The following is a 19,504-nucleotide window of genomic DNA, read 5'->3' on the forward strand; positions in this document are numbered from 1 at the left end:
CCTGAAGCCAGTTGCCTGCAGAGCATGTCCTTTCTGCCACCTTCCATTGTGTATACATTACAAAGCCAGCATAGACGTCACTGTGACAGGAGTGTGAACATGCTGGAAATGAGGGCTTTGAGACTCTGTCCTGCCATATGGTGTGCAAAATCTTCCTGAAACAGAGTATGTGGAAGGCACTGGGGTGTCACTCCAGGTGGTTATAAGCTGCCCACATCTCACTACCATAAAACAGCATGCTCAACACACAAGCCTGGTAGACCTTCATCTTGGTATTGGTCATTAGCATCACATTCTCCCATAAGCTTTTTTGCAAGGCAAGACCACCAGTTAAACATCCCTGTGAGGCAACTAATATTCCTGCCCCAAGCACTAAGCAGCACTAATACCACCTGGGTCCAGTATGAGAGCACAGATCAACCAGTTCACAAATCATGCTGGTGCACATTGCTTAAATGTTCCACTGGCATCCCTCACCCACCCCTGCTGCACTGCAGACCAAAGAAGCCAGAGCCTGCCTTATTGTATCATCCGAATCTGGGCTCATTGTTTGTTACATCCAAGCAAAATATAAGCAGCAACCAAGGTTTATTCTTGGCTTACCACTCATGGTTTGTTAAGAGGAAACCAAGTACGAGTGTCAGTTCAGATGGCACAACAAGCCGAGCTCTGCTCCACCCTTGTGTAGCAGGAGTATGGGAGAAAAGCCATGGGAAATGTTTAGCATACAGCTCATTCACACTAAACAATAGTTTGCTTTGAAGTATAGTTTAAGATGCCGGTTGTGATAAGCCTGTGAGTGCCTTACAAAAACATATTTATTTGCTTAGGCCTTCCAGCATGTCTTCTGAGCTAATTTTTACTGGTGCTGATTAATGTTTTATAGATTTGCTTGTTATTTACTGTTAACTATTTTATTGCTTCAATTGTTCTAAAATTGCATGCAAATTTACATACATATTATATATTGCTTTTGTTTTGAGTTAGGGGAAAAAATGAAAACTATCATTCTTATTAGGAGCTCTGGGAGTTATTAAATTGAGATGTAGCATAAAAAGTAGTTTCAAATGAAATAGCTGTTTCTATACAAGATGCAAGCCACAGACACTAGTGTCTCTGACAAGAGGTTTACCAGAAGCCAGCAACAGCCTTTTCAGCATCTTTCAACGCTACAGATACTCCTGGGCCTGGAATAGCTCTGTAATTATACTGCGGTTCACAAACCCAGATATTGTCTACAAGTGGTAATTTATCATATTATATCAATGTCACTTAATGTGTACATTTGAAAAATGGATCGGGGTTGCATCAATGCTTACAACTCTTGGGGGTAAAGTGAACGTAGCCAACAGTGAAATAATCCAACAATACTCTAATAAAGATTTATAATAAAACAATCCCTTGAATCAACCAACGAGATAAAATGATAGTTTGTCTCAGGTTTATCTCTTTCCGTTTTCATCCGTATTTCTGTTAGACACAATCTTACACAGACAGAGAATACTTTCACTTAATTCAAATTTCAGAATCCTTTTTAACAAGCCTTGCCAACCTTCAGAATTGATCAGACAGTGGTGGTCAGGTCTAAACCCAGCTTCAAGTTGACTTTTTCATATGCACCATGCTCCTTGATCCCCCCCCCATTCTATTTCAGAGCTTCTTTCAATTACACATTCAGCACTTTTTCTCTTCATGTTAATATTGCCTAAATTAATAGCCCTATGAATGTAGGAGGCCTCTTAAAATAAAACTATGTAGCTATGGCAATTTGGCCTTTTCTTATAAACATACTAGGAAACAGAGCAAAAACAAGCTCATAATGACAATAGGCGTAAGTCAGCCAAGTCCTAATGATTTACATTAGGAAATTTGCAGCCTAATTCTATGCACATTTACTCTGCAGTAAGACCAAGGGAGTTCACAAGGCTTACTCACAAGTAAATACCCACAAGGATGCGGTTTTATACTCATCATATCAATGGGGCTTGACACTTTGACTCAATAAAGTTGATATAGGCTGCTTGCATGTATAACCTGCCTTGAGGGCTTTTATAGAAGAAAATGAGGATACATATAGAATACCCAAACCTCATATCTCATTAACCTTTATTCAGATAATATTCCAGTTTTATTTGAGAAAGTATCTTTGGCAGTCTGGGTGGGTGGGTGAGGCCTGATTCAGAGGTGCTTCAGAGGAAGAAGAGGATTATATTGGACCATGTACCAACCTTCTAAACAGGCTCCCCCAACAGCAAGCAGTTGAAATCATGGACAGAGGCAAGCTTCATGTTTCCATCAACTACAAGTACATCGTTAGCCCTGCCCTTGAAGTGACATAATTGCCCATTTACAGGCATAGAAGAAAGGTCATTATCAGAAAGTGTCTCTGTACTCTCTGCTAAGGGGTTGACAGGGCAAGGTCATATTTCTATCATCTGACAGGGGAAGGAATATTGAACATATTCTCGGGTATTAATTAAATTATGATAACGTATCAAAAATGTGCTATATACAAAAAAAAATCCAATATGCCATCAACAGAAACATTGTATGTGAGACAGTGGTGCAGATGCTTTTGCTGAGGAAAACCTCTCACAGAATCAGATCTTTGGGGAGAGAGGGTCTTGGTGCCTTTTGTTTAATTAACAAATATGCTAACTGAACAGAAGGGAGCAGGCAGCAGTACAGATACTGATACAATGCAATACAGGTATCAATCTCCAAGAGCAACAGTAGTCTGCTACAAAATCTCAAACTTCTTTATATGGCCCCATTCAGATCACTTCTCCCCACTTCCTAGTCTCAGCCATAACCCTGGCAGATATGTTGGGCTTGCCAGGAAATGTTGACGCCTAAGGTGGAGAACAAAATGGCGTCCCTCCTATTCCATGAACGAAAGCAGAATGAACTGCCAGCTCACTATTACTTCCAACTGTGGCAACAGGACAACATCCTTCACTGCACAGGCTATGTGGCCACAGCCCTACCTGCCAGCACCTTACCACTGTTCCTCACCCTTCAACATCTGCTACCTGAAGCAGTTGCCTCAGTCTGCCTCATGCTGGCCCTGAGACTTGTATCCTCAGTCGTCCTTGAAGGCCCATTAATCAGCATTAATTGCCAAACCACTAAAGCCTATGGCTCATAATAATAATTTTAAAACACTTTAAAAGAATTTAAGGAGATGCAGTAAATTGCCTCAGTTCATGTGATGGTTATCCCTTTAGCAGCATTGTGGATGTGAAGGGAAAACACTCCAAAACACAAGGAAGCTCAAAGTATTGTTCATACAAGCAAATACCACTGCTGGTATAACAGTCCTCTGGGAAAGGAACATATGCACTTACCTGGAAATAAGCCTATTCAACTCAGTGCAGCTTATGTCTGAGTAGACAGTTAGGACTGCGCTAGCATGTAATCAAGTTTCTCCCTCCACTTTTGCAACACCTCATTCCACAAACATACACTTGTGCTTCCCATCCCCCAAAACCTCAGCAATTAATTCTTCACCCCTAGCTGCAGTCACCCCTTCCTGATAGCAACATGCACTCAAAGCAAAATCTCAGCCGCAGAATAGAATATTTCCCAAACAGAAGAGAAGCTCCGCTCAAAGCAAATTTAGAAATCAAGACAAGTAAACTCACAATCAAGTATATTCAACTGCTAGAGCAGCACCAAGTATTTGTTCAAGAAATGAGCCTCCCAACCACCAAATCCTCCCTTAAGACAAAAATACAGCCAACTCACTGCCAACCCCAGCCAGTCTCCCTCCACGCTGTGACACCTCTTGGCGGAGAAAAGCCTCCAGGCTCTCTTGCAAACTGATGTCAGAGATAGCAGACTTTCCTATTACAGCTCTTTTACTGTAATCCATGTGCTTGCTTCTGGCCAGTCCCTGCTGGCCATCTAGCACTGCATGATCTTCCCTTGAATGTAACTGTGCTTCCAGAACACACCAGCTTCTGGCAGTCAGTCTAACTCTCTTCAGCTGCGTTTATACTTGGCAGCTGGGAGGTATCAGGCTGTCTGAGTGAGAAAGCAAGGAGGCTGTTCCTCCTCTCTCAGCTTGCAGTTTGGAGAGGGCAAATCATATGGCATATATGAATCCTGAAGATATGCACTGAATAAAGGAATCTGGAGAATGCAGCCATTGCTTTACTATCCATATCTAATTTATGCTGATAACAGTCTGGTGAGGGAATGCAAAGAGTGACTGGTTCAAGTCCATGGAAAGGAGGTTTGTGGCTGTGGTGAGATTTGGAGTAAGGAAAAACATACAAAAACAATTATACACCTTATCAAGCACCTTATGGGATTCCCATAAATTAGGAGAGACAAAAGAGAAATACAGTTTGAGGGGAAATGGGTGCCTGTGGTCATTTAACCCACACCCAAGAAACCATACTGGAATTTCTCATGGCACAGTATTCCCTGTGCAAGTCTCACTAAATTCAGCGAGGATGACTTCTGAGTAGGCATTCTTAGCATTCTGCTGTCAGTAATTAATTAAATAGTGCTTTGTGTTATGACTCTTTCCTTTCATAATTTCAAATTATCCCAATTAGAAAAAGAGAATAATCACTGAAGACTGTTGCAGTTTATATGGAAGGCTGAAGCAGTTTTTTATTCAGGCCATCCACTGAATGAAATCAATAGTTTAAAATAGCAATAAATCACACCTGAAGACTATACTTGCTCAACGTGCCTTCAGGCAGAGACATTCAGTCTCTTACACAGGGAATAGCACAGGCATAGGCAAACTCAGCCCTCCGGATGTTTTTGGGACTACAACTCCCATCATCCCTAGCTAACAGGACAAGTGGTCAGGGATGATGGGAATTGTAGTCGCAAAACAACTGGAGGGCCGAGTCTGCCTATGCCTGGAATAGCATCTTGCTTGGTGACACTACACTGCCATTCCTCTTCCTCAGTAGAATTCCACTGGACAGAGGTAGGTTGGTATGTTTAAAGTTTATGCACGGAACCAGCAGCAAGGCCATACCATAACAAATCAGACACTGCAAATGCAAGCTCCACAAGAAAGCAAATATATTTTCATTTTAAAAACTTTTCCATCTAGTATGACAATTTAATATGCTTTATGGATCCCTTTATTTATTGTTTCACTACTTTTAATGGCTGGTTTTGTTTTAGCATCTTTACAGTTATGTAAGGAACCTTGAGCTTTTTGTGGAAAGCCATCCTGTGCATATAAACAAATAAATCATATTCATTTTTCTAAGGTATGATGCAGCCTGCAAGTCTGTATCAGTTCATGCAAGGATACCTGGGAGGAAGCCCCTGAACTCAACAGAACTTAGTCTGGAGTACGCATGTGTAAGATTGTGCCTGAAGACTTACTAGCTCAAATGTATTCTTGCCTGTTATTAATAGTTAATCACTACAAACACAGTTATGCCTGGGATAACACAGAGTTGCTTTGCAGCCTCTTTGATTTACTACCCCAACCAAAAGCTCAAGAATTTACTTACAATGATAATAACTATTAGTACAAAAAATGTTCCAATTTCCTCAGAAGTGGGACCTTGGCTGGCTCTTTGAGTGTGCTGTAGAACTAGACAGCAGCAGGGGTTAGGAATGTAATGTTATGCCAAGTCGTTTATGCCAGAATTCCCACAATTTTAAAGTGCCTTCAGTTGGAGACGTTCAGTCTCTTACACAGCAAAAAGTGTTTTAATTGGTGATACTACACTGCCACTCCTCTTCTTCAATATAATTCCACTGGATGGAGATAGGCTGCAATATTAGTTTATGGTACATCTGCAGCTGTGTCAAAGAACATCAAGCACGTTCCCACAATTTCTTGGTAACCTCAAGACTCAATTATTACAACATGGGGCTACCCTTGGTCTTGGTCTGGAAGTTCAAGCTTGTGCAAAACATTGCAGCTAAACTGTTGATGGCAACAGATTATCACCAGTATGTAACCCTGGGGCTTCAAAGTCTTCACTGGCTGACCATATGCCCAGGTTCAAGGTTCTTGTATTAATTTACAAGGCCTTTAACAAATTGGACCCTGGATGCCTCAAGGACTGCCTAGTTCCTGATATCCCTACCCACTCACTGAGGTCTTTGGAGGAATCACTGCTAATGATGCCCCACTGCTATGATCAGCTGTTTCTGCCAAGAGATGTGCGTTTAGTATTGTGGGCCCAATTTTATGTAACTTTTCCAGTTGAGGTCAGACAAGCCCCCACCCCTATTCGACTCCTGGCACCTACTGAAGTCTTTCTTATTCCAGCAGGCATCTCACTGAAGTTTGATTTTATAGTTGTACCTGATTTTTTAAATTTTTGTTTTGTACCTTTGTACACCACACACACAAACATCTACTGAGATTACAGAGGCTGAACTGTTCTGAAATGAAGTTGCTTTTCAGAACTCTATATATTCTCAGGGTTAACATGTATAACCACACCTTTAAAGAGATTTTAGATAAAATCTCCATAATCTCATGTTGATGTTTGTTTGTTTGTGGGGTGGGAGACAGCAGACTCTAAGGTTTGGCAATAAATGAGGAGGAAAATGTCTGAGCATTTGCCACTTGTGTTCATTTTCCATACTTGCAGCTTCTGAAGCACTCAGCTTATTAAGGGCTCAATGGTATCTTGTAATATGAGCCTTTTTTATTTTATGTACCAATAAAAAAACAAAAACAAAAAGCCCATCCAACATCTTGCAGGTCTTGGAGCCTTTAATGGGATTGCCCTCGATGAGAGATATGAAGGCAAATTTCCTGTTAGCCTGAGTCACACTAATGGACTTTCAAAGTGCAGCCTTTCGACTAGCTCTTAATGACTTGTTGCAATGGAGATGGGGAATCAGCATACAGCAATGCCATCTTCTGGCATAGTTCCGGTGAGAAAGGGAGTTTGCTGAATGCAGCTCAAAGGAAGCTCCTTTTCTTTGGAAACAGAAACTCAAGCAGCCACACAATAAATCTTGAGGGTTGTTTTTCTCAGAACACATAATGTTGGATTGTGATTGTTCAAAGAACTGAAATGAAAGAGGAAAGGAGAACACATAGTACTGAACTGGAAGGGCATAACTTAAGTGGATGAAATCAGACTACAAACATGTTCAGAGTGCAACCAATTCATATACAAATGTTACTGGGGGATTTTTAAAAAAATATTGCAAGTATAATCCTCCCTACCTGTCTATGCCACTGGATAGGTAATAATGGGGTGAGCCTACATGTAGAACAGTCCCTGCAACTGTGATTGCAGAAGCTGATTAGCATGATAAAATATATTTTGAGATTCAAGTTGCCAGCCGTTTAAAAACTGCAATTAAAATAGCCAATACAAAACACACAATTAGAAATACTGTGGAACAAAATGAACCATAGAACATGTAATTGTGACTGCATTGCACATTATGTCCCTACTTTATCAGAAGTATTCCTGTTTTTAAAACGCTGCTAAGAGATCATCTTTGTGGCCAGACACACTTCTGTCTTTTGAAGTCTGCACATAAACATCAGTGTTTAAGATATGGCAACTCAACTGGAAAAGGACCTAAGTTTGACAGTAATCAGTTCCAATGCATTTGTTCTAAGCTTGTGAATTACATTACATTACAACTTTCTCATACTATTAGACTGGTCGAATGCATACATCAGGGATAGAAAACTGGTGTCTCAACGATGCATCTGCTCACTTGCACACTACAAACTTATCCGTCTCCCTTCTACCAGCCTCACATTAACAGATTGCCACTTTTCACCTGACAGGTATCATGCCAAGAGAGAAATGAGAGATGAGCTTCCATTTCCCATTCACAGTTGCAAGGTAAGAAGCTGTTCTAGCACTTTCTTTTTAGCCTGGTCAACAATAAATGGGCACTGCATTCCCCTTCCAGCTGCAGAACCTTCCTCAATATTGGAGAATTTCCCCCTGCAAAGTCGGTAGGGCTGACCATTTCTAGAGATTGGAGAATGGAGATGGTGGGTTATAATAATAATAATATAATAATTTATTATTTGTACCCCACCCATCTGGCTGGGCGGCTTCCAACAAAGACTAAAATACATTAAAATGTCACACATTAAAAACTTCCCTGAACAGGGCTGCCTTCAGATGTCTTCTAAATGACAGGTAGTTGTTTATCTCTTTGACATCTGATGGGAGGGTGTTCCACAGGGTGGGCGCCACTACCAAAAAGGCCCTCTGCCTGGTTCCCTGTAGCTTTGCTTCTCGCAGTGAGGGAACTGCCAGAAGGCCCTCGGCGCTGGACCTCAGTGTCTGGGCAGAATGATGAGGGTGGAGACACTGCTTCAGATATACTGGGTTGGTAGTACAATGGTAAAATAGCAGATGGAGGCCTTTCTGGATGTACTTTCATTGCATATTTAGTCTGCAAACAACCAACACCCTGCTCCCAGTTCAAGCAGGTGTTGATGCTGAGCCCACCTGAATCATTTCATTACTGTGCTCGATTTAGCTATGTCGATGTCTGACTAACCCTTACTGGCTTCTCATTACCCATTGATTCCGCTTGCTCACTTTTGTCTGATAAGCTACTATTGCAGAGCCAACTAATACACCTGTAGCACCTTAAAGACAAATGAATTCATTATGACACATAGATTTGAGTCCACGTCATCAGATGCAAACGCTCAGTATGTTTGTATGCTTTTTATTTTTGCATGTATATTTGTTTGCTGAATATGTTAACTGAAATATGTTCAGTGTATTTATATTGTGGTGGCCTACGGCTTTAAACAACAAAGTTTTATTCTATTCCAATGTGCTGTCTTTAAGGTGTCACAAAACTTGTTTTTTTTTCCTGCAGCAACAGCACTGTGAATTGTTGCAATGCTGTTGTCACTATCATCTGTCTGTCTAGAGAGACAATGGAGGGTGCCTCTAAGGGTAAAGCCTTAGCAGCACTGAAGAACCACATTCCCCCATGGGCAAACCTCTAGAGAGCCTACTCCTCTGGAAATAGTTGATAAAAATATTTTTTAGATAATGCTATACCTGGGTTTTATCCAAACATATATACCTGCTTAAAAAAAAAAAAAACCCACTTCAGATATCTTATGAATAGTATTTTGAAACTGCCTTCTTGCTATCACAATTGGAAGTGTTTTTATAATAATGATGATGATGATGATGATGATGATGATGATGATGATGATAACAACAATAATGACTTCAGTAGTATCTGTTTCTGTTCCTCCTATTCTCCATCCTCTGGTCCCCTCTCGTTTTTGTGTTTCACGTTTCTTTTTATTCTACAATAATTCCTGGTAGAAGCTGAGTAGCTCAGTTGGCTAGAGCATGGTGCTGGTAATTCCAAAGCTGTTAAGGTTACAGGTTCAATCCCCGTAAGGGACAGCTGCATATTCCTGCATTGCCGGGGGCTGGACTAGATGATCCTCAGGGTCCCCTCCAACTCTATGATTCTGCCTTCATGGAATTAAATGTGAACCAGAATTTCTCTTCTGCCCTGCTAATGAACTTGAATGATGTTCTCACACACATACAGAGAACCAGACACCCTCTGCTGGCTCTTATGGGAAGTGGAAGTTGAAACTGAAGCTGCTACTTCTTTCTGATTAAATCCTGGTAGAGAGCGTGTAGTAAAACAGAATCAGAAAGCTACAACTTCCTATAATTCAAATTATCTTGCGGCTTCAACGTAATGCTGACTGTGGCTTGTAAATGAATTAGGAAAAAAGTTAAACCTCAAATCACCCCAAGCTATATCAGTAGATCTAGATGTTTCATCCCACTTCCCTCCACCTGCCTTGTAGACCTTTCATTGAAGAGTTAAAATTGAAGTTGAGTTCAAATTAGGCAACATTACTGTATTATATGCAGATGGCCAAAGCTGCCCAGTGCAAAAATTGACCAATGCAGTGGTTTGGACTCTATTCCTGAAGCTAAATAGGTTGCATGAGAGTCTGCATACAAATGTAGGCTGCTCTGAGCAATTCAAAGTGGGATGTATATGTAGCCAAAAAAATAAATACAAAGGTTGATAGTTCCCTGCCTCCAGAGTCCACCTTCAGTAGCCAATTTCCATCCTTGCATGAAGAAAGCAGTCTCCTGTCCAAAGTGTGCCCTGGGTAAGCCATCCTTGTTCAACTCAGAACCATAATCAGGGTTGATTTTTTTCATATTCACAAGTGAAACTAGGAGCTGCAAGGTTTATGAGGCAGTAAATCCTAGTGGCCTAATGAAGCTTATTTCTAGAGAGAGAAAATGCTTAGGGTGGGGGGGATGAACTGTAAATCAAGCAGATTTTACAACTGGACCTAACTCATCCAAAAAGGATGGAGAAAACCAAACAGGGTCACTGGCTGAGCACCGCACATCCAGCTGAAGTGGAAGCACAGAAGGAAGGGAAGGGAGCTTAGATGTTGGAAGTCTGGAAAAGACAACTATAGTGGTACCTCGGGTTAAGTACTTAATTCGTTCCGGAGGTCCGTACTTAACCTGAAACTGTTCTTAACCTGAAGAACCACTTTAGCTAATGGGGCCTCCTGCTGCTGCCGTGCCGCCGGAGCACAATTTCTGTTCTAATCCTGAAGCAAAGTTCTTAACCTGAAGCACTATTTCTGGGTTAGCGGAGACTGTAACCTGAAGTGTATGTAACCTGAAGCATGTGTAACCCGAGGTACCACTGTACTTCCTGAGAGTCTGGAGTGTGAGGACTGACTTTCCAGAGAAGGAGGAACAACACGGGATTATGATCAAATGAAAAATTGTTTGGATAGCTGCCTTAGTAAAACATTTGGTAATTAGTAACATGATTATCTCTTAGCAAAGCCAAATAGGTAGAATTTGGGAAGCTTGAATCACACACACCATTTGCTTTCTTACAGAGCATGCACTATAACAAATGTCATGTAAATGAGATTAAAAAGCACTTAGGAGGAGATGCAGTGGTTCCAGAGACTGGTAGCTGAGTGCATCTCCCTCCATCTGAGTCATCTTTTCGGACAACCTGCATGGATGAACACACAAAACATTAAACATATCCAAAGGGTACCTTGAGAAGGACCTGAAAGACCTATGTGACTTGATTCAAAATACTGGGGGAAAGCACTAAATGCTGCACATATGCTGAAATACTTTTTCAAAATATGCAGGCCTACCAATCGAGAAGAGTGCTTGGATAGGTAGGCCTGTCCTTCATGCTTCCTCTCAATTGCTGGTGGCTTCATGAGAAGTGAATGGGGGAACAGAAGGGTTAAAAGTGGTCCATGGAGAATGATTCAGATTGTCCTCACTTGCTAACACTGTATTTTTAAAAAAATATAAAATATTTCCTCATACGTACGGCATCTGTATGCACTGACACATAGTGCTTCGAGTGAATGTGACATCTTGGCTAAATCACAGCACATATACAATGCAAACATTTTAAGAAGCTAATAAATAAATAAAAGGCTTTAAGAGTGAAGATTAGGGGTTGTATCCAGTGAAGTCCAGAGCAGATTGGGCAGTGGAGCAGTTCAGGTGGCATGCAGGGAAAGAAGACTTCTGAATAAACAGAAGTCATAGAAACATGGGAAGCTGCCTTAAACTGACTCAGACCACTGGTCTATCCAGCTCAGTACCGTCTGCACTGACTGGCAGTGGCTCCCAGGGTTTCAAGAAGGGAACTCTCCTGACCATACATGGAGATGCCGGGGACTGAAGCTGGGATCTTCTGAATGCAAGGCAGATGTTCCACCACTGAGCTACAAACCTTCCCCATAAAGTCCTTCCACTAATGGAATGATACAACCCTAGGACCACACATTGAATTGGTTAATTGGTTAAATTACTTAATTGAGAAACATTTTTTAATTGACTAAAAAGTGTGAATTCATTAATCAGGCTGTAGATCTATCTATTACTTCCATTAGGAATATATCTATCTATCTATCTATCTATCTACCTATCTATCTATATATATCTGGATAGCTCAGTTGGTTAGAGCATGGTGCTGATAAGGCCCAGGTTGCAGGTTCGATCCCCATATGGGACAGCTGCATATTCCTGAATTGCAGGGGGTTGGACCAGATGTTCCTGGGAGTCCTTCAGGGCGACTTGCTGCCTAACCTACCTGATGAGAATGAAATGAGGACGGGGAGAACCACGTATGCTGCCACTTTGAGCATAATAACCTTATCCAAAAGTTTTGTTTTCCCCTCTTCTGCATCTTTTCGAAATGGGCTCCCGTATAGAAAAGTGTGAAATTCTGCATGCTAACTCTGAAGTTGCATTTTAGAGGCAAACATTGTGCTAAGGTGGCATATTACTTTTCTCTCGATCTTCATCCAGTCATAAAAATCCCCCTTCTCGTCAAAGAATATGAGCTCATTCACACATGCATAGTCAACACTTGACAACTGTAACATCCTGAGGTGATCATCATCTGTGTATGAGCCATCACAGATCAAGCATTGCAGACAGAACCCTTCCCATGAGCTTATACCATCTACAGCTGCACATCATTGGTTCACGTATTCACCGGTAAGTCATCCAGCAATGATTAATTAAACAATAATTTAATCATGGGAGGATAACATATGCATCTCTTTTGGGAAGTACATCTATATGTAAAGTGTCTTAATCATTTATTACCATTTTATCTGGCTTATAATATTTGAAATCCAATTTCAAAACTCAGCATAGTCCCAGTTCAAAGATAGGTAAACTGAAACAATGTTAAAGGTGACAAGAGTAAAAAAATTTAAAAAAAATAATAGTGAATAACCAAGAGATAAGATTATCAGGCACAGTCATCTTAGACCTAGGACTCAGCTATACAGCTGCACATAAAATGTTTCAAGTGTGTTTTAAGTACAATATACATTGTGACACTAGATGGCGATGGTGAGCCTTATGGAAAATTGGATGTATTTTTTAAAACGCTTTTTAAAAAATCATTTTCATAATGGTTTTTATATGTGTGTAGATTCCACCTTAGTTAGCTGAAAGAGCACCCCAAAAAGTAGGGTACCAGTGAAAGGCCTCTAAGGAAGAAATAAGGGACTGAGCAGATTCAAATGCCATACACCCTGTTCCAGACTACTTAGAACAGTGATGGTAGTTGTGGTTTTTTTGTTCCACCAAATATTTACTTAACGAGAACTCCCAGCAGCCCCAGAAATCATGGCCAATAATCAAGGATGATGGGAGCTGTAGTTTAGTAACATCTGGTGGGCCAAAGATTCCCCACTTGATGTGACTTGCCTCATCCTACTAATGGAAGGGCCATCCCTGCAGAGCTGATTAAGTACAAAAAGCTGCTGAGAGGCCCACAAGGATCAACAAGGACACATTCCCGCTGTATTCATCAGTCAGCAGCAACAGAAGAAGCAGCAGTCCCAAAACACACAGAGAAGCTTCACAGAAAATTTTTCACAGAGCTACAGAGCATTTCTTTTTGATTTTGTATGTGCAAGCAGTTGCCCTTGAGTTTATTAACACAGGCACCAGCTGTTTGCAAGGAAAAAGAGTGGCTTTCCAGTAATGACAGTATTTCCTCTCTCACCCCTCACCCGCCCTTGTGTACTCTTCTAGGAGAAACAAAAATAAAAGCATCTCACTTGAAGCCTAATAGTGGAACTAAGCAGGAATTTCTGACCAAAGCAGCATGCAGGAGTCAGTCTGATTCCACCAAGGTTTTCTGATACATAGCAGAAGAGAAAACCCGCATGTTAAATGTTAAGGAGGTGGCAAACAAAAATAATTCATTTCTCATCCTCCTCAACATTTCAGAGGATTTGTTGTGGCTACAGGGCTATAAATAGAACCCATAGGGATGGCTGACCCAGGAAGACTGTAGTCATATGATCAAATAACAAACAATGGGGTACTGTCTGTGAACCAATCTGAACACAAGCAAGGGCTGAAAAAAGGTTCTGGGGTCATCTAGTCTAGCCCCCTCCTCACCTTAACAGACACAACAATCCTCCTATGAATTAACTTAGTTCTTGTCCCCAGAATGCGTGCAAAAGACAGGGACAGATGCTAACAGTGTATTTCATGGCGAAACTGCTGGCAAAAAAGTTAAAAATTGGTAAAAAGACTGAGGTGGATTGCACAAGTGAGTCAAGCCAGATACTCTCGAAAAATGAGGAAGAGCAATCTGCAAAGCACTCGAGCAGTTTTTGCTGGTATTAATAACGCTTAATAGGCAGAAATAAGAACTATGAGGCTAAACAACCTTCCACAGGTCACCAGTAAATGCAGTTGCTGAGGAACAGTAAGCTCAGGTGCTAGAAAGGACAACCGATTAGTCTAGAATGCAGCAGCACAACTGAATTTAAAAGGGTTAACACAGCAAACACTCAAATGTTTTGCAGGCTTTTTTGATGAATGAATCTTTTGTTGCCTAAACAAAGATTCTTTTAACATAGGGAAGTCTCAAGTCGTTGCCCCATTGTGCTCCTCATATTCAATGGGAGCAATTAAGGCACGCAGATAAACCAGAATATTTTACAACCACGCAGGCATTCTTTTTTTCATTTTTTTAAAGAGCTGTGCAAGTGGATGCAATGAAAGATACAAAGTTGTCAGACTGCACAATGTCACTGTGGTCAGATTTTTTTTCCCATAGTGGGAATCTCAGCTGTGATGTATGACTCAACCGCAGCTTTGATTTGATTACCAACAAAAAAATGTGGAACAGTCACGCATAATTGGTCCCAGCAGTTGGAAGGAAAAACACACATAACTATTATTTCACAGTGTTATCAGACCATTTACTGAAAATCCAACTTCAAACATTAATCCCAAGACTGGATCTTACATGATAGTTCATACTTCACAAAGCACACAGGCCCAAGACTGTTGCCTATAATCCATCACTGAATGAGACACTGATCACCCACCAGGGATCTGGTAGTCATGGATTACACATGAAGTTCACGAGGCATGGTAATTGGTCCACAACTTTGTATTTTGTTTTACCAGGAGCGTGCTAGAAGACGAATACAGGAGGGAAAACCCCATTTAATTAAATTGAAAGGCTAAGGCAGCAATCTTCTGAAATCTTACTTGGGAGTGAGTTGCATGGAACTCGGTGGGATTTATGTCTGATTAAAGATGCTTAGGTTTGGGCTGTAAAGAGGAAAGGAAAAAAATGGGGTGGGGGAGGAATAAGAGCTTAAGCTTACTGAGAAGAGAAACTTAACATGCCAAAATCCGTATCAGGGCAATGCCTTTATGAGGCCAACCGCAACATCACAAAATAGTTTGTAGGTTTTCAAGCTATCCAGAATTCTTCCTCAGAGAAAGTTTCTCAAGCTGATGCTGTTTCCTATACAGTGGTACCTCGGGTTACATACGCTTCAGGTTACAGACTCCGCTAACCCAGAAATAGTACCTCGGGTTAAGAACTTTGCTTCAGGATGAGAACAGAAAGCATGCTCTGGTGGCACGGCAGCAGCAGGAGGCCCCATTAACTAAAGTGGTGCTTCAGGTTAAGAACATTTTCAGGTTAAGAACGGACCTCCGGAACGAATTAAGTACTTAACCTGAGGTACCACTGTAAACATATGACCTTCCAAAACAACCCATTTAATTCTTTTTAACTAGGGATGGATTAATTGCTTAACCTGTCAAGAGCCACACTGGAATCAAACCGCAAGTTGTGCACCTGCACATTTAACATAGCTTGTTTCCATTCTTTCCTTGGTGCCTCCCTCAAGGTTCTTCCCTGGACTCAGAGCAAATTGATCTGAGGCTTTTGCCTCACAGAGACTGGCCTATTCCCGTGCCCTCTACCACACATTCTAGACAGCTATGTCTGGCAACCAAAGCTTTTCTCCTGACTGGCTATCTGCTTCTCTCCATTAAATCAAAGCTAATGAACATCTTTCTCCTGCATCACAGCGGTGCCAGAAAAGTCAAAAGATTCCTGTTTTGAAAGAGAGTGGTTTACTGGGGGATATACTATAAAGGGAGAGGTGAGAAGAAGGCAGCTTGGAATGTAATGGGAGATCTCCAGGTCATTTGCAGTAGATCAGCAAGGATTTCTGGCTCCTAATTATGTAACAATAGCAGCAGCAAAGAAGCTTTCTCCACCTCACTACTGATAGTTTGCTGAAAAAGAGTGAATTTGTGTGTTAAAGTGCTTGTGAGATTGGTTCTGGTACTGATGACAAATTCCTGGGCTGAACAGTTGTTCAGCAACACCCTGCTCCTTAGTTCTTAGGATATGTCTGTTCACCTGATCCAATGTTTTACACCTGGCTCCACTTAGTGGATTTCAGGGTACTAGTTTTTTAAAAAGGAGATCCCACAAGACAGAAATCTGCCCACCTGCTGTACAGATAACCAGATTAATTGCAGCCCATCAACCATTTATGGCAGCCCACTCTGTATGAGGAAAGTTCATATGTTCATAATAAACTTGCTATTGCATCCTAAGAACCATGAATAGACTTGGGTTTGCAGAATGAGGCTCCCCAATTCGTTCTTCTGCTGCAGCCCACCCACACCCCAAGATACCCCCTAAAAAGCAGACTTTGAGGAACAGCGTGGGACATGGGAAGCATGGAAATTAGTGGGCATTTGGGACCTCCTATGCATGAGAGAGTTAAGGGACGTGGGTGGTGCTGTGGGTAAAACCTCAGCGCCTAGGACTTGCCAATCGCATGGTCGGTGGTTCGAATCCCCACGGCGGGGTGCGCTCCCGTCGTTCGGTCCCAGCGCCTGCCAACCTAGCAGTTCGAAAGCACCTCCGGGTGCAAGTAGATAAATAGGGACCGCTTACTAGCGGGAAGGTAAACGGCGTTCCGTGTGCTGCGCTGGCTCGCCAGATGCAGCTTGTCACGCTGGCCACGTGACTCAGAAGTGTCTGCAGACAGCACTGGCTCCTGGCCTATAGAGTGAGATGAGCGCACAACCCTAGAGTCTGGCAAGACTGGCCCGAACGGGCAGGGGTACCTTTACCTTTACCTATGCATGAGAGAGAGTACCCTGCTGCCTCGCCCTTCACTCTCCTTCCTAGTAAGCAGCAGTGACTCAGCTGTTGGGAGGTTAGTTGAGTGGAGCTGCCACCATCACCATGCCATCTGCTGTAGCTTCTCAAAATGAATCAGTAAATTACCTATTCAGACAATGAGATTATATGTGTCTTTTCCTACCACCTCCTTTTGCAGTTTCTCTGTCCCCTTCTCACCCATTTTTCTCACCCCCTCCCCCAATAATCAGTTAGGATCCCATCCGCACTGAGTCCTCATTTGATTTTTTTGGGGTTCTCCCCTTAGGAATTTCACCTTAAAAACAAAACAAAGCAAAGCAAATGTTTCTGAAGATCTCAGGCATTCCCCCCTCCCCTGAAGTCTGTCAATGCCCTTCTCTTGTGCAGAAGCATACAAAGGCGTCCCTTGGCAAGGAGCTGTATTGGCACCCCCCTGTCAGAAAAAAAAATATGAGAAGCAGGCAAGGGTGCCTGGACAGGAGAAAGGTGTCTCCTTCAGGCTAGATAGGGTGACCACACTGCTCTCTGCCTGGAATCCACTCAAGGACCCCTTTTCATCCCCTCCTGCAGCTGCTGCAACAGCAACTTTTCCTGCTGGAGATCCCGGCAGGTTCCTTCTGCAGGCAAAGCAGGAACTGGAGTTCTGAGCTGGTGTGTGTGTGTGTGTGTGTGTGTGTGTGTGTGTGTCGCAAGAGGACTCCAATGCCTGGTAAGTGATTTTTGCATATACACCAGGGCCTGCATCCCCAGTGGGGGCTGGTTTCGCCAATCCCTAGGTATGACTATGCCCTTGTACATGGGTGCAGTTCTTTTGGCTACAAAAAACCAAGATACTCAGAGACTTGACCTGATATTAAAATAGAACAGGAGTAGCCAATATGGTGCCCTCCAGACCCTCAACAATTTTGGTGGTTTCCTGGTTTTTACTTTTTGAAATATGGCAACCCTAAGTTATAATCCAAAACATATTGAGGGCACCATGTTGGCTTTCCCTGGAAATATATGTGTGTGTATATATGTGAAACATTTGACAATGCATGAAACTATTTTTCTGGCTGCAAGTGTGGATAATATATTTATTATTGGACAGGTACTGCCTGTACAAGTATTGCTGCTCATGCTGTTATTTCTGTCTCACTCACAATGCTGAGTTGCTGGCACTAGATAATACATCCTGACACCCTTTGCTTCATTCTTCACAGTTTCATTTTCACCTCCACCTCCGGAAAAAAAGAAGAATGTCACCAGCTAAATTCAGCACTCCGGGGACTCTTCAATTTGGTAACAAGATGCTCAACCAATTGCATCAGAGACTGCTCACAGCCAAATTAGACATGATATGGAGTTACACATTACTTTCCTCCATGATGTCTTCATCCAAAAGCAGCCATGGCAGGCTGCCTGTGTGAACAGAGGATGGGCAGGTGGGGAATGGCCGCTTAAGGTATTGGAAGGGGTGTTTTCCTTCTGTGGGTGGGAAATCAACAGGAGGCATTTTTTAGTGGACAGTATAGAGCAGGGAGTTAGAACAGTCCTTCATCCAGACACCTCCTGTGAAAGGGCTCAGGTTGTTGGGATATTCCGTTTCACCTTAAGAACAGACGTGTGGATTGTTGCATGTCACATGCCTGTTTACACTCCAGCACAGCTTGCTGGGAACTTCCGTTTTTGTATAGCTTTTGCTTTAGCTGTCTTGCTTTGGACACGAAGGAGATCAGACATGTTTCCTTTTGTCCTGATTTATGCAGAATAAACTGCTTGTAAATATGCTCACACAGCCTCTCCTGCCACTTCTGTTGCATAGCGTTTACTCTGCTGAGTCGCGTGCCCTAGCTTCTGAAGCTTCATGCTGCACCAAGAACTGGAGTTTGCCTGGCACACCGGCCGGTGGGCTGGAACCAGCTGGGGGCCTGCCAATTACCCCCATTTCCTTGGTTGCATGCCAACAACGGTAACGTGGTGGAAAAGACTTTGGAGAGCAGATGCAAGTCAGATCAGATTAGACAATATTTGGGGAGGGCTATGGCTCCCTGGTAGAGCATCTGCTTCGCATGCAGAAGGTCCCAGGTCCAATCTCTGGCATCTTCACATAGGACTGAGAGAAAACCATGTAGACATTATTGAGCATCCTACGCTCCCATGAAATAGAACTCTTGTGTCGCATCTAGTTTATCCCAAGTCATCCACCTAATCCAGAGGCGGTGGCAGCACTACTTAACAGGTTGAGTTACTATTTTTATTTCCATGCATTTGCTAGTTAGCGTCTCTTTTAAATTGTGCAGTCAGCTCAAATCTCAGCATCACCCTTGATCTTCCTTTACTTTCAGTTGCCCTGTTGAGTGACAGCTGTTGTACTGCTAGTGAATTAGGCAGCCTACAGGAACATTTAGAGAATGCCTAATAAGAAATAATTTCATGCACCTGACCTGAGTGCTTTAAAATAAACTAGAAAAATGATAACCCCCAAGTACTATTTCATTTCAGAGGTATTGCAATTTCTGACATTTAAAGGCCCCAATCAGCAGCCAGCTCTACCTTACGTATT

The 19,504-nt window shown here is 42.2% G+C and overlaps 1 protein-coding gene across 6 annotated transcripts in view; it reads right to left on the reverse strand.

Annotated features, from left to right (window-relative positions):
- ANK2 (ankyrin 2) overlaps positions 1-19,504 on the reverse strand; it is a gene marked incomplete at its 3' end in the record, with an annotated part of 315,375 nt that overhangs the window by 288,845 nt on the left and 7,026 nt on the right. For 2 of the 6 annotated variants that reach the window (XM_083631496.1, XM_083631497.1), the window contains exon 1: positions 3,748-3,967. The exons of 2 other annotated variants lie outside the window; for them this stretch is intronic. Of the gene's footprint in view, positions 1-3,747; positions 3,978-19,504 lie in introns of those variants that run through there. 2 more of the 6 variants (XM_083631504.1, XM_083631492.1) reach the window with 2 other exon arrangements.

Source organism: Podarcis filfolensis (assembly GCF_964270895.1).
Source record: "Podarcis filfolensis genome assembly, chromosome: 9".
Classification (NCBI taxonomy): Eukaryota; Metazoa; Chordata; class Lepidosauria; order Squamata; family Lacertidae; genus Podarcis; species Podarcis filfolensis.